Below are 15,814 nucleotides of genomic sequence, written 5' to 3'. Positions count from 1 at the left end.
TTATCCCTCGGCGGCGGAACACGGCAGGGAAGTGGTATATGTGTTAGATTTTTTTTTTTACAGAAAATGAGACAGTTCAAGGGCGTGAAAAAAAAGAAAATAATAATTAAAAAAAAGCCCGTTACTGCTCCTGAATAGAGTAAAGAGGAGTGGCCAAAAGAGGTGTCCAGATACCCTCCTCTTGAAAGAGTTCTAGTCGTAGGCAGGAGGAAATACAGATGAAGGAAGATTGTTTCAGTTTACCAGCGTGAGGGATGAAAGAGTGAAGATGCTGGTTAACTCTTACATAAGGGTTTGGACAGTACAGGGATGAAGCCCGTGTAATTTGTATCACAAGGCCCCGCTGAAAATGTCACTCCGGAGCCACTTTCATGACACGTTTGGCTCTTTCCTCTATTTATATGTTTCGCACTTTTAGCCGTTTCCATTCATCAACGTGAAACCAAATTTTCTTTCAGAGGCTTCAGTAAAAAGCCTATTCAGTATTGATCACAAGGCCTTACTGATGAAATACTGTCACTGTAGCATATGCCTTCAACCTTTCTTTCATGTCCTGTGTTACTCGGTGGAGCAGTTACGTTAATATTACCGTCATGCCATTTAAGTTTTCCTCTTCCAGCCGTAGTTCATCTTTTTCAGGAACATTCTTTCACTGCAACGCGTATGAAGCACTGGCAGTATATAGAGCCCACGTGGTGAGCCAGATCAGAGAGTAAAATCCACCGTTCAGCTGTAGATCATCAAGACGTATAGACTGATATTTTACATTCGTTTGCTTTTGTTATTTGCGAGAACTGACCGACTGACTGATCTGCCCACTGTTTGTCCGTCACCGCAGCTCCCCTTTTGTGTTTGCTTGCCATGGTGATGTTTTGAACGATCTAGTGACGAGAGGAAACAACTATGGCCTTAGTTGTTTAGTAATGATAGAGTAAGTGTTTTGAAATGTGACTTTAGGAGAGTGATTTGTTGCGTATTGTGACTATTGTAAGTGAAAATGGGTCTGACATCTCCGTAGAATTTTTGGTACTAGTCGTTTTAACACACACACACACACACACACACACACACACACACACACACACACACACGTACGAACCGGGAAATTTACTCGGAGGCCATCCGGAAAGAGGAAATGTCAATGTAAGTGCAGGAAGGGCGAGGAGGAGGAGGAGGAGGAGGAGGAGGAGGAGGAGGAGATGGAGCATGAAGATGAGCTAAGGAGGTTGGAGAGGAAAGGAAAAGTGCCGAGAGGAATCTTGTGATGGTGGAGACGTGCTGGGAAAGGAAAAGACTGGGAAATTAAAGGAAAAATAATCAATAATAATAATAATAATAATAATAATAATAATAATAATAATAATAATAATAATACTGATATTATTATTGAATGATTTGTAAGGATGGTTTCAGATTTTTCTCAATGGAGTCGTTGGGCGCGCAAGGGAAATATTGTGTATGTCTGTTGATTCACTCTAGTTTCTCTTTTCATTTTTCGCTTCCAAACACTCGACTTCTGAACCGTTTTTCTTTGTTTGTTTCCTTCCTGTCTGAGCGAAACAACGTGTAGCTACGTTACATGTTTATTAATTTTTCTTTCTTTCTTCACCCGTCGCTCCAAACACCCAACCCCTAAATCTTGCTTCGGTCCTCTTTCTTTTTATTTCATTCTTCCTTATAAATCCCTCAACTTCGGGCTGGGGACAACTACTAGTACTAGGCCCCACCAAGAAAGCCTACGGGCACCATAGGAAAAACGTAAGAAAGAAATAAATGAAAATCCGTGTTCCCTCTTTTCGTCCTTGGTAAAATAAGAAGCTTTCGGTGAAGGTCGCTATAGCAGCTTTTAAAGACGCTCTTGGGACATTACCTGAGCACGTCTTCCGCGAACTAAACCCATTCAGCGAGTGACCGATTGTGAAGCTAGAAGAACGATTGATAGAGGCCTGAGGGTTTTTTTTTTCTCCCTTTTTTAGATTTCCAGCCCGAGAGATCTTAAGTGAATGGGATGTTGGTAAAAGGGGTGAATAGGTACTCCTGCTCCACTTTTAATTGGGTTCGTCGGAATTTGAGCCGCGTCGAATATTTCTTGAAGACCATAACGAGAATGTTGATGAAGGGGAAGTCTACCAGCGAGTCTTGAATATTCTCAGCGCGAGGGGAAGGAAAGAAGGAAGGGAGGGAGGGAGGGAGGGTGACCCGCTCCCTCATGCACCTCGCTCGTAATTTTGCTTTCTCCGCATTTTTCGCGAGAGATTTTTCATAGTTTAATTTTTTGCTATTTTTTTTGTTGTTTATTTGTTTGGGGGTCGAAAAAATGCGGTCGTACCTACACATTGCGTTTAAAAGATATGGATAGAAAGACAGCCATAGACAGATAGCCCGATAACAGATAGATAAATATAGATAGGTTGATTCAAAAGTATACAAATCCTTTCACATAGATAGATAGATAGATAGATAGATAGATAAATAGATAGATAGATAGATAAAAAAAATATTTGGAGTGTTATAGAAGTTGATTAGCAAATAGATGATAATAGATAAGAAAGAAGGTAGGTATAGATAAGCGGATGAATAAATAGAAAAAGATAGAGATAGATAGATTGATAGATAGCCGAATAGATAGATAGATATTTCGATTGATGTATATATTGATTAACAAATAATTGATGATAGTAAATAAATAAAATAAAATACAATAATGAAAAAAGTAAAATAATGAAAAATTAAAAATGAGAGAGAGAGAGAGAGAGGGGACGGTGAATTATGAGAATGGAGGAGCCTCGAAAATTTATGGAGGCTTTTTTGGCATATAAGTAAGTCCGCCTCTCTCCTGCACTTTTCCGAAAGGCTATTACGAAGGGAATCAGGCTATTCTTTTTATAACGAAGAAAGGAACATTTTTTTCTTTGCCATTTACTGAACTTTATTTTATTATTTTTATTTTTATTCATTTATTTTTTACTTCTTATTCGGTTCTTAATAAAGTTTCGCTTCTACACTTGTTTTGGTTTCCTTTTTCTTTTCTTTTATTTTTTTCTTCATTATTATTATCACCTTCTTCTTCTTCTTCTTCTATTTACTTAACTATAGACTATATTTTTTTCATTCTTGTTTATTTCATTATCTATTTTCTGCTTCTTTTTCCCCTTCTTCTTCTTCGTCTTTATCTTCTTCTTCTACTTCTTCTTCTTCTTCTTCTTCTTTTCTTCTTCTTCTTCTTCTTCTTCTTCTTCTTCTTCTTGGTGATGTAAGATCGAATGTATTAGTAATATATTCTTTCTGCCTTCTTTTCCGTGAAGAATATCGTCCCATTGTGTCTATTATGTATTGTTCTAGTAATATATCTTTTTCTTGTGATATAGATAGAGATAGATAGACTGATAGACAGATGGACATATAGATGGATAGATAGATAGCAAGACTGATAGATAGATAAACAGATAGATGGATAGATAGATCGATAGATAGATAGATTCATAGATAGTCGTTCTTGTAGTAATTTATCTTCTGCTTGGAATATATATGGAAATAGATTTAGAAGAAGATACAGATACAGAAATAGATTAATATATAGATGGATAGACAGATAGACAAATAGATAGATAGAGTGATAGTAGGTAGGTAGACAGATAGATAGATAGATAGACTTATATAACGTAAACGGATAATTATTTAGATCCTCGTGTTGCCTGGAAATGACCAAAGGAAGCAAAAGAGATGAAAGCGAGGCACCAAATCCTATCCGTTCCTCGGGGACCGTGTGTTTTCTGTGAGGCACGGAAAGACACTTCACCTCCCACCTCTGATATTACCTAAATTCCCTCTTATTATCATTTATCACCTTTATTTATGTCACCATGCGGTTGGGGGAAAGGATGTGTGCGTGTGTGTGTGTGTGTGTGTGTGTGTGTGTGTGTGTGTGTGTGTGTGTGTGTGTGTGTGTGTGTGTGTGCTCTTCATCGCTCCTCTCTTCATCATTATTCCGCACACTCGCGTCTTCCATTGGCAGGGAATATTATGTCTCTGTGCTCGGAGCTAAATCGCGTTAGGTCGATGCCGTGTGAGACGTGAGGCAAATTCTTCTTGTTAATTTGATTTCCCCGCGCGAAGGGAACTGTAAATGGACTAATTATCTCCCCGCACTGAGAGAGAGAGAGAGATTTACATAGATTTACATAGAAAATCAGACCACACAGACCCCACGGTCCAGACTTGGTGGTCTGTCCTTAAACCTAAGTGATTTTACATTAATCAGATGGCTCCAAAACGTTGCACTTCTACTCTAGTTGATATTAAGTTGAAGGAAGTGACGGTCGAGCTTATTTTTGAAGGAGTCAATCGTGTTACACTGGACCACTGATGATGGGAGCTTATTCCATTCTCGCACTACAACGTTGGTGAAGAAAAATTTGGTGCAGTCTGAATTTACTTGTCTACATCTGAGTTTTACGCCATTGTTCCTCGTGCGCAAAGTGTCATCGATCATAAACAATGTTGATCTGTCTACATTCGTGAAACCATTAAGTATTTTAAAACATTCGATCAATTTTCCTCAGGCGACGTTTCTCAAGAGAGAACATGTTAAGGGTGAAAGCCTTTCTTCGTAGGATTTGTTGCGCAAGGAAGGGATAATTTTCGTTGCCCGACGCTGAACACCTTCTAATTTAGCAATATCCTTTGCATGGTGGGAGACCAAAACTGTACCGCATATTCCAAGTGGGGTCTGACTAAACTGTTGTAGAGCAGGTATTACATCTTTATTCTTAAATAAAAAGTTTCTTTTAATGAAGCCCAACATTCTGTTCGCTTTATTTGCTGCATCGATGCATTGCTGTGAGAATTTGAGGTTTGACGCTATTTTGACCCCAAGTCCTTGACGCATTGAACGCTTTTGAGTTTAACGCCTCGCATTTCGTAATCAAACTTCTTATTCCTCGTTCCAACTTGAAGGACCTGGCACTTGTCTACGTTAAAGGGCATCTCCCATCTATCCGACCAAGCTGAAATTTTGTGCAAATCCTCTTGGAGGCTCTGCCTGTCTTCGTCAGTGAGAACCGAGTTACCAATCTTTGTGTCGTCTGCAAATTTACTAATGCGGTTATTGAGTCCAACATCCACGTCGTTGATGTAAATAATGAAAGCACTGGGCCAAGAACCGAGCCCTGAGGGACGCCACTAGTGACCGGCGCCCACTCTGAGTTAAATCCGTCAATCACTACTCTTTGTTGTCTGTTGCTCAACCAATTCGCGATCCATTGGTTTACCTGACTGTCAATACCTATTTGCTTTAATTTGTAAAGTAATTTATGATGCGGGACTTTATCAAACGCTTTCTGGAAATCGAGATAGACTACGTCCAGTGATTTGGTTACGTCATAAACAGTGAAGAGGTCGTTATAAAAGGTTAATAGATTTGATAGGCAGGATCTTTTGTTTCGGAAGCCATGTTGTGAGTCCCCAATTAATGAGTGGCTTTCAAGGTAACTCACAATTCTGTCTCTAATTATGCCCTCAAGTAGCTTACCTACAACCGAAGTTAGACTAATGGGCCTGTAATTACCTGGTACTTTTTTGTCTCCTTTCTTAAAAATCGGTGTCACGTTAGCCTTTTTCCAATCTGAAGGGACAATGCCTTGTCGCAAGGACATATTGAATACGGTTGTGAGGGAGGAGAGTATTTCGCACTTTGTTTCTTTCAGCAGAGTTGGATATACTTTATCAGGTCCAGGACTTTTATTTGTTTTAAGTGATTTGAGGGCTTTAAGGACTTCATCGGGTTTTATTTCAAAGTTAGACAATGCATGCTCGGGATTTACATTAGTACTGGTGTTGGTGGTGGTGGTGGGAGGACTGTTATTATTAAACACCGAGGAAAAGTAATTATTTAATAGGTTTGCAACGTGTTGGCTGTCAGTCACTAGTGCACCGTCGCTGTTTGTTAAAGGTCAATTCCACTTCTGATCGCCTTTCTGTTGTTTATGTAACTGAAGAAGGATTTCGGATTATTTTACAGTTGGCTGCAATATTTTCTTCATATCTACGCTTTGCCTGATGCACTAATCTTTTTACTCGTCGCCTTGCATCATTGTAAAGTCTAATGTTTTCAGGCGTGCTTTGGTCTTTCTTTAACCTGTAAGACAATTTTCTCTCCTTGACTGAGTGTTTAATTTCGCTATTAAACCAAGGTGGACTTTATTAGTGTTAATTCGCTTCTCGCACAAGGGACAAATGTGTCCTGCTGAGTGAGTAAGTGATTTTAAAGTTTAGCCAGGCGTCCTCTGCATTGCCGTCATCTGATAGTTGCATATCTATTAGTTTTCGTCGGATTTCTACGAAGTTGGCTCTTTTGAAATTGGGCACAACTTTATTTTCAGTCACCGATGTTTGAGCTCTAATGTCAACGCGCACTAGTTTATGATCGCAGGAACCGAGGTGTTCTCCTACCGTGACATTACTGACTAGGTTATCTTGGGTCGCTATAACAAGGTCAAGTATGTTATTTTGTCGAGTTGGTTCAGAAACCATTTGGCTTAGATAATTTTCCTCTAGAAATTCGATCATTCTATGGGACTCACCTTCTGTACCCGACAGTGTCGCCCAGTCGATATGGGGGAGGTTAAAGTCTCCTAGTATCAGTGAGTCGCTGTTATTAAGTGACTGCCTTAAGACGCTGTACATTTCAAGATCGCCATCAAGTGATTGCCCCGGAGGCCTGTAAGTGACAGATATATTTAAATTGACTTTTGCAATGTTTACTCGCACGCACAAATGTTCAACGTTACTGTTTCTTGGTGTTTTGTCAGTAGGTTGCAAGTAGCTTTTGACAAAAAGGGCGACACAACCCCCTCTACGGTTTACTCGATCATTGTTGAAGAATCTGTAGCCATCTATGTTGTATTCGGAACTTAAATCAATATTAGTGGTGTCGATAAATGTTTCGGTTATAGCAATTACGTCAAAGTTTTCTGTCAGAGCAAGACATCGCAGTTCATCACATTTGTTTCTTAGGCTACGCGCATTGAAACTAAGGACTCTTAGGTTATCTTGAAGCTTGGTAATAGAGGTACTGGAGGGTTCAATGTTACGAGTCTGAAGGAGGGCCAGCTTCCTCGACAAAAAAGGGAGGCTGTTGCTCTACAAGGCCCACATACGGCCTTACCTGGAGTACGCTGCCCTCTCTTGGATATCGTGTGCTGCCTCGCACAGCGGGAGACTCGACGCCATCCAGAGACGGGCACTGCGACTGGTGGATGCGGCAGACCCCCCAGCCGGGCAGGAAACTCTCAGCTCCGTCGACTCCTTGGAGCACCGCAGGGACGTAGCTGCTCTTGTGGTGTTTCACAAGGCACAAATGCAGGGAGTGCCACATCTGGCGGGCTTACGCCAGATGCCCTCGCTCCGGCCGCCAAAAACTGGTCTTAAGGTAAATTAGGAACCGACCTCTTCGTTATATTGGTCGAAGATGATGAGGAAGATGATTTGGCTTCTTCGCTATAACGTCCATGGCAACGATTTTAGTCACTTTAGTCACGATAAAGTGTGTGCCTCGATTTGGTTTTTCTTTTTCTTCTTGTTCTTCTTTTTCTTGTTCTTTTTCTTCTTGTTCTTGTTCATCAGCTTCATCTTTTTTTCTTCTTAATTTTCTTCTTTTCTTTTTCTTCTTCTTTTTCTTCCCCCTCCTTCTATCATCATTATTATCATCATTATCAGAATCTTAACCACCACCAAGACCACCATTACATCCATCATTATCATAAGAAGCATCATCATCATCATCATAGTCATCTTTATTATCATTATGACTTTCCCTAACACCACCACCACCACCATCACCACCACCCCTAATATAGTCATCATCAACATCAGCGTGACCACCACCACTACCATCGCCAAGAAGAAGAAGAAAAAGAAGACAAAGAAGAAACACCAAATAGAAAAGGAAGAAAAAACAAAAAAGATGAAGTAGAAAAAAAATAGGAAAAGGAAGAAAAGAATAAGAAGAGGAGGAGGAGGACGAAGAAGCAGAATAAGAAAAAGAAAAAGAAGAAAAAGAAGAAGAAGAAAAAGAAGATGAAGAAAATAAGAACAAGAACAAGAACAAGAAGGAAGAAGAGGAGGAAGAAGAAGAAGAAGGAAAGAAGAAGAAAAAAAGAAAAAACAGGAAAACAAAGACGAAGAAGAACAAGTAAATACCAAATCGAAGCACAAGAAGAAGAAAAGGAAAAAGAAGAAAATATAACACAAAATAGAATCACAAACATTTTATCATCGACTTGGTATCTGTGAACAAGAACAAGAACAAGAAGGAAGAAGAGGATGATGATGAAGAAGAAGAAGAAGAAGAAGAAGAAACGACCATCACATGTTTTCTGGGCGGGGCGGCGGCAGCGAGGGGCGAGGAGAGGCGGGTCAGGCAGAGGACGTTCGCTGTTTGCTGGCGGGGCCTCGACGTCCTCCAGCGGGTGTCTTAATCATGCAAGTTAAGCCGAAGAAAAAACGTGTTGGTACAGGCAGTAATGAGGGTCTGATCCGTCCCGCCGAAGTTAGGGCCGAGTTACAAGGCTGAAAAAGAAGTGAAAAAGGAGATAAGAGAAAAATGAAGGTGAAAGAACGGGAAAAAAATGTAAGAAAAGAGGAAATAAAATAGTAGAAGAGGAAATAGTAAAAGCAAGAAAAAAATAGAGGAAAGAAGAGGAATAGAAAATGAAGAAAAACTAGGAAGAAGAGGACGAAGAAGAATAAAAGAAGGTATAAAAGGAAAGAAAAGAGAAAAAAGAAGGTAAAAGAAAAAAGAAAAATGAAGTGAAAGAACGGGAAAGAATGTTAAGAAAAGAGTAAAAGGAAGAACAAGAAGAAGAAAAAGAAAAAGAAGGAGGAAGAGGAGAAAAAGAAGAAAAACCGAGGAAGAAGAAAAGTAGAAGGTAAAAAGGAAAGAAAAGAGAAAAAGGAAGGTAAAAGACTGTAAGAAAAGAGAAATAAGAAGATACAAAAGAAAGATTATGAAATGAGGTGACGTGGATGTAGAGAAAAGAAAAGAAAAGGAGGAAAATATGAAAAAAATAACGAAATGAGGCAGCGGAAGTAGAAGAGGGAAAAGAAAAACGGGGTGAAAAATAATGAAAATAATGAAATGAGGCGCCGTGGATGCTGAAAAGAAGGTAAAAAAAGAAAGAAATATAAGGACATGACGTGGCGTGGGTGTTGGAAAGGAAAAAAAAGGAAAAAGAAGGAAAAAGAGAAGGAACACTAATGACATTGCCTCCCACACACACACCGGTGAGCATCAAAAAGAAAAAAAGAAAAAAACGAGGAAGAAAAAGAAGAGTTGAAGGTAAAAAGGAAAGAAAAGAGAAAAAGGAAGGTAAAAGACTGTAAGAAAAGAGAAAAAGGAAGATAAAAATGAAAGATTATGAAACTGACCTCTCTATTGGCTACTCTTTACTTCGTCTTTTATAGGAGCAGCGGTTAGCGGACTTTTTTTTTTTACACTCTTTTTGTTGCCCTTGAGCTGCTTCCTTTGGTGTAAAAAAAAAAATAATAATAAATAGTTGTATACTGCCTGCTTCATATATACCGGTTACACGATAACTCCCTCACCCTTCCGCCCGTACCCTCCGTGGTCTAGTGGTTAGCGTGCCTTGCTACGAATCCGCGGCTGCAGGTTCCAGTCTCGGCCCGAACAGTTGGCGAGTGCATCCTCCCTTTCGGGCTAGTCAATAAATAAGTATCTGGGAAAACCTGGGGAAGGTAAACTGTGGTTACCCGGATGCCACACCTGCCCTGTGTCCCGGGGGCATTATTCGGAACTGTATACTGGCTCGGTCTCATACCCACAACCAGCCAATCAACAGTCAGATGTGTCAGCCAGACTGAGCCAGTCACGACGCAGGAAGGGTTTGTACAATGACGTCATAAAGTTTCTATGTAACAAATATATGAAATCAATATATTGTTGCCTTATTATTAACAACAGTGTGTGAGTAGCAATAGTCCAAAAAGGAGTAGTTGAAAAATATTTTTTAATGCATTTCCTTAAGCTTGAAGCCAAAGACGTAACTGTTAAAATGATGATGAAGGATGCAAAGTTGCCATGTGCACTCGGACACAATAACAGTATAACCTCCAGGGGCTGGATTCATCATACCATTTACCGGACCTGTGGCTGGTAAGCTTCGCGGTATCTTCGCCCACCCGGTAAATTAGCATTCATCAACCACTTACCGCACCTCTGGTAAGGCCAAAAGTTACCGCGGCTCCGAGCACCCGTAAGTGAGTTACCGCAGGCGTGGTAAGGCGGGTAAACACTGCCGCCTCAGGTTTATTTTTCCGTCTGACTGCTTGTATCGGCGGTTCCTGAACATGACAACGCAATGCGATAACCTCGGTAGTTGCAGGAGTATGAAAACGTATAATAGTGACGGAAATAAGTGGCGAGAGACGTGAAAAGACCATGATCAAAGGACAGCGGGTCACCGGCGCGCTGAAAATGACGTCAGCAGGTGGAGAGATGAAATAGAAAACGAAAGTATTCACGTCGAACGGTAACGCAAATAAAATCGAAAGTATTCACGTCGAGCGGTAACTCAAATATAATCTAAACAGGCTTTCATTGTCTTTGACAAATATCGTATCTTCTATAGGTTTCTGTAGTGAATTTAACACACAGAAATTACGTACCTACATCTTTAGGTAATGTTTCTTGCTTATACAGACTATAAAGCACTTGACTGTCTATATATGCATATTCTAGACAGTATAACAATACAAAACATGCGGTACTTTTTGTGATGCGGTACTACCGCACTAAGTACCACTTGCCCTACCTCTGGCCGTAGCACCACATTTAGGGGCAAATACAGGATACACAACTATCGACGTATGTAAGTAGCTAGGAAGGGTTTCAGTAAATCACACGTTCCTGTTTTGCAGTTTTATTATAACTTTTTAAAACTTAGTGAAGTGGTCCATGACACTATCACTTGAGGCCGCCTGTGAACACAACAGACGAGCCGGAAGTGGATCTAGGCTGGAGTGACGGCTGGTGTGCTGCTCCTTGAAGGTTGGGGGTCCTGGGCAGTAGCGGCAGCACTGTTCAGCTACACTTCACATTGCACACTCGCGTTATCCCAGGAACAGTTACTTCTTAACTAAATCATACGACGGACACAAATTGCATATACTGGAATGACCTATTTGTGAAGGTCAAAAGTGTCACTGCAGTATGGCTAGCAATACACCTCTTGCCTAGACTGTTATATTTCAAATGTCCGTCCACAAGCAAGAATTTTAATGATGTAGAACAAACACATCGCAGACTTGTGAGTGGGGTAATTTCTTTGTCTGTATTATTGGCTACTTGTGATAAATACTATTGGATACTCATAGTAAATATTCAGAATATTTCCTTATTAACTTGAAAGTTTTGACATTTGACTAAATAGCCTCCTTGAAGGTTCAGCATGCATGTCAACCACATGGTAAAATTAAAACAGGAAAAAATAGTTGAATGTATTTTTTTTGCACCATTTTTAGATAATTTATGGACAATAACTTCGGTATTTAGATTGCATTTATGTACTACTATAAATAATTCCAAAAGCTGAATTTAAAAATTTAATACTGCAGGCTAAGTTAAAATAATTACTACAGCCCAAGTTGAAATAATTACAACAGCCAAAGTTGAAACTCCAAAAGCCTGAAAATCCCACATTGAAGAAGTACAGAGCTAGTTTCCCCGGGCCGTCTTCGGACAAGGGCCCGTTCCCCTTTTGATACTAGGGGATAAATCTTGCGTACACACACACACGCACACAAAAAAAGGCAGTCATAAACCCCGACACGGTCTTGATACCACTCGATTTCTCGCGTGTTGTGTCGTTCGTTCCCAACATCAATGGCGAGAACACCAACTTGGAAGAAGTTTCTTATACTCTTCATCACACTTACGGATGACGTGATCGCCCACGTTATCCGGATTCAAAATTGTGTAGGCTGGTCAGGTCCTTCCGAGTTCCAGCTAACCCTGGACACAGCATACACCAAGATCTTGCGCCTGACTGGCTGTCTCGCTTAGCTGAGATGAAGGTTGTCCTCGTCACCAGGGTCTTCAGATCTCGGCGGTGGGAGAGATACAGGTACACGATGAGTGTGGCCTCCCTCATACTCTTGGACCCACCGTCACGCAAGTGTACTTGGACAGGCAAGGTATGGGGGATATCGGCGACACCTCGACTTACCTGGATTTCTACTGGCTCTTATAAGACATACTTAATGAGGTCAAAGGGTTTGCGGACGAGAACTGCTATTATCCCACCTATTGGCCCGCCGCGTCAAAGGGTTTTCAGTGAATTTCTACTGGCTAGCTCATGACATGCTTATTGAGGTGGAAGGGTTTTCAGTGAATTTCTACTGGCTAGCTCATGACATACTTATTGAGGTCGAAGGGTTTTCAGTGAATTTCTACTGGCTAGCTCATGACATGCTTATTGAGGTCGAAGGGTTTTCACTGAATTTCTACTGGCTAGCTCATGACATACTTATTGAGGTCGAAGGGTTTTCAGTGAATTTCTACTGGCTAGCTCATGACATGCTTATTGAGGTCAAAGGGTTTTCACTGAATTTCTACTGGCTAGCTCATGACATACTTATTCAGGTCAAAGGGTTTTCGGAAGAGCACCGCTATTATCCAACGTAGGGGATAATTTTCAAACAGATTTCAGGCAGGTCTCTTAATCTAAAGACTGTCACCGCCGGGCCTTTGAAGACGCAGGGTGTGAAGTTCAAACTGAACTCAGACATGTCACTGAATCTAAAGACTGTCACCGCCGGGCCTTAGAAAACGCAGGGGATAAGGTTCAAACTGAACTCAGACATGTCACTGAATCTAAAGACTGTCACCGCCGGGCCTTAGAAAACGCAGGGGATAAAGTTCAAACTGAACTCAGACATGTCACTGAATCTAAAGACTGTCACCGCCGGGCCTTAGAAAACGCAGGAGATGAAGTTCAAACTGAACTCAGACATGTCACTGAATCTAAAGACTGTCACTGCCGGGCCTTAGAATACGCAGGGGATGAAGTTCAAACTGAATTCACCAGGAAGGGAAGGTAGACTTTCTCCAGCAGGATCATTAAGGGGAGGTAGACTTTCTCCAGCAGGAACAGCATGAAGGGGAGGTCCAGGCCAGGCTCCACCCACCCACCCCTGTGGACAACAAGGGGAATGAAAAACATCAAAGAGACAGCCGGAAAATGGAAAAATTCATGAATAACTTGAGAGAAAGGACTAGCATACTTAAATTGAGGACATTCACATGTGGACAATAATGCTCTAATATGCGTACAATAATGCTCTAATATGCAAGAGAAGGATAAAAATTGATACCAGAATAATAAAAAAAAATATTACCTGGTGGCAGCAAAGGCTCTATCGAAGGCAGTGTTGGTTGCAGTGGTCAGGGGCGAGCAACGAGACGGGCCAGTATGTCGGGTAATAGCAGTGTTCATCGGCACCCAAGTGTATAATGTGATCCATTCCGTCGCTATAGTTGTGCACAACCTTGTACACTCGGCAAGGCAAGGCAAGGCAAGCACCGCGGGGAGGAGCAGGAGAGATATTCGGTTGTCTGGCTTCATCTGAAGTCTCGAGCTCAGGGCCAGAGAGTAGTCAGACTCAACACTCGCCAGCAGCTGTGCCATTATGTTAGATTCCACCGTGGCCATCACAGAGAGAAGGCTTTGCAGGGGATTCAGGGAACAACCGACTCGATGCGCCATTTTGGAGAATGACCGCGTGGGTGCAGACTTCCTTCCACACGGGTAACAATTAGGAAATGAACAACACAAACCGATGAGCAGTTCTCGTTTCAGAGACTAATCAAATAGCGTATAGGGAACAAAGATTTGGAGGAAACTTACCAAATACATCGCTGTAATATTAAAGGCAAAAATACAGTAAAGATTTCTTACCTGTGGTGGCTTGTGTTCCCAGCTGCCTGGCCGTCTTGGGTACTGGTGCACAATGACGTAGACAGTGAACTGTCTCCAGCAGGGCCAGCAGTAACGGCTTTCCTTACAGCAAGCAGGAAGGCGATGTTCAGTTCGGTTCCTCTCAATCCTGAAGAACAATTTGGAAATGGATAAACCCAATAAGCAATAGTCGTTTGAGAGTAATCATAGCATATAGAGAACATGTGGACGAAACCGAGATAGACAGAGATAGAGACTGCTGTAATACTCGAGCAAAGATATCTAAGTAAAATATCCATACTCGTGATGGATCAACGGCTCCATCGCAATGGCTTTCGTTACAGCAAGGCCGGAAGGGGATATTCAGGCGAGTTCCTCACTCCTGAATAACAGTTAGGGAAGCGATAAACCTAATGAGCCATTACCAATTCAAAGTTATTAATGATAAAGTTATTAATGATACAGAATGAAAATGTGGACGAAGCCGATAATATACACTGCTGTAACACGCAAGCAAGGATGGTACAGTAAAACATTCCTACCCGTGGCGAGGCAGTGGCTTTCGTTGCCCAAGTCAGCATGGAGAGGAGCATCTGTGTTATCAGGATGGATTCCACCGTGACCATCATGGAGGGAAGGTCCTTCAGGTCAGTCCTCACAACCCTGAATAAACATTAGGGAGAGAATCCCAATGAGCAACAGTCTTTTCAAAGGGACTAATGACACAGCATATTGAGAACATCCCATGTGGACGAATCCACTAATATTAATGCTGTAATATGCAAGCCAAGATTGTACAGTTAAAGATTCTTACCCGGATGGCAGCAATGGCTTAAATTTCCTCCCGCTCGTTACCGCAGAAACAAAGGAGGTGCAGGCAGTTCCTTCCACTCTGGAATAACAATCAGGAGAGGGATAAACGCAATGAGCAATGGCGAGTTCAAAGGGACATAACAAAATCATGGACTAAACTAATATGCACCGCTGTAACACGCGCACCGCTGTAACACGCAAGCAAAGATAGTATACAGGAAAATATTCTTACCTGTGGAGTCAGCAACGGGTTTGGATCCCATCATCCCATCCGCCTGGTGGAGGCAACACCGCACGCAAGCCTTGGAAATCCCGAGGCAGGAAGTTTAAACACAATTCAGGCGTCACTTTCCAGGAGACTTAGTTGCCGCAGATAAAAAATAATGTTAGGAAGACACTAACAAAGAGGTCATTTCTTAGGGTCTCTCAAGCAAGATATTTTTTTTTTATGCTCCACACCAAATCCCCAGATTTAGTAAATGACCTAAATTCAGTCTGAATTTTACCACCTGTTTTCCAAGGCACGGCGAGTCTCCTCCACCAGGCGGTAGGGATTGCAGTGGTCGGGGGCGAGCAACGCGGCGGGCCAATAGGTGGGGTAATAGCAATTCGAGTCCGCAAACTCTTTGACCTCATTAAGTACGTCGTACAGGAGCCAGTAGAAATCCAGGTAAGTCGAGGTGTCGCCGATATCCCCCATACCTTGCCTGTCCAGGTACACTTGCGTGATCGTGGACACCAAGAGTATGAGGGAGGACACACTCATCGTGTACCTGTACCTCCCCCACCGCCGAGATCTGAAGACCCTGGTGATAAAAATAACATTTCTCTCGGCCAGGCGAGAGAACCAGTTAGGCGTAAGACCTTCGTTATCCGTGTCACCCAGGGCCCTCCGTCGGTGGATTATCCCGCAAAACGCCCGCCGCAATTTTCGCCTGCCTGGCTCGGTCTCGAATCGTCTCGAGACCAGGGCCAAGTGCAGTCCGTTGCTGTCCGCGACACGGAGGAACCTCGCCAGCACCTCGCGA

At 41.9% G+C, this 15,814-nt stretch overlaps 1 long non-coding RNA gene across 1 annotated transcript in view; it reads right to left on the bottom strand.

Annotated features, from left to right (window-relative positions):
- LOC126992846 (uncharacterized) overlaps positions 1 to 14,817 on the bottom strand; it is a 53,338-nt gene extending 38,521 nt beyond the window's left edge. The window contains exons 1-2 of the long non-coding RNA XR_007747122.1: positions 14,788 to 14,817; positions 14,516 to 14,636 (exon numbers count right to left, since the gene is read on the bottom strand). This is a non-coding gene — a long non-coding RNA (uncharacterized LOC126992846). The remainder of the gene's footprint in view (positions 1 to 14,515; positions 14,637 to 14,787) is intronic.
- Between the last annotated feature and the right edge of the window lie 997 nt (positions 14,818 to 15,814).

The sequence above is a fragment of the Eriocheir sinensis genome, unplaced genomic scaffold (genome assembly GCF_024679095.1).
Source record: "Eriocheir sinensis breed Jianghai 21 unplaced genomic scaffold, ASM2467909v1 Scaffold51, whole genome shotgun sequence".
In the NCBI taxonomy this organism is placed as follows: Eukaryota; Metazoa; Arthropoda; class Malacostraca; order Decapoda; family Varunidae; genus Eriocheir; species Eriocheir sinensis.
Note: the sequence above shows the minus strand (reverse complement) of the source record. Positions and strands in the feature narration are given on the sequence as shown.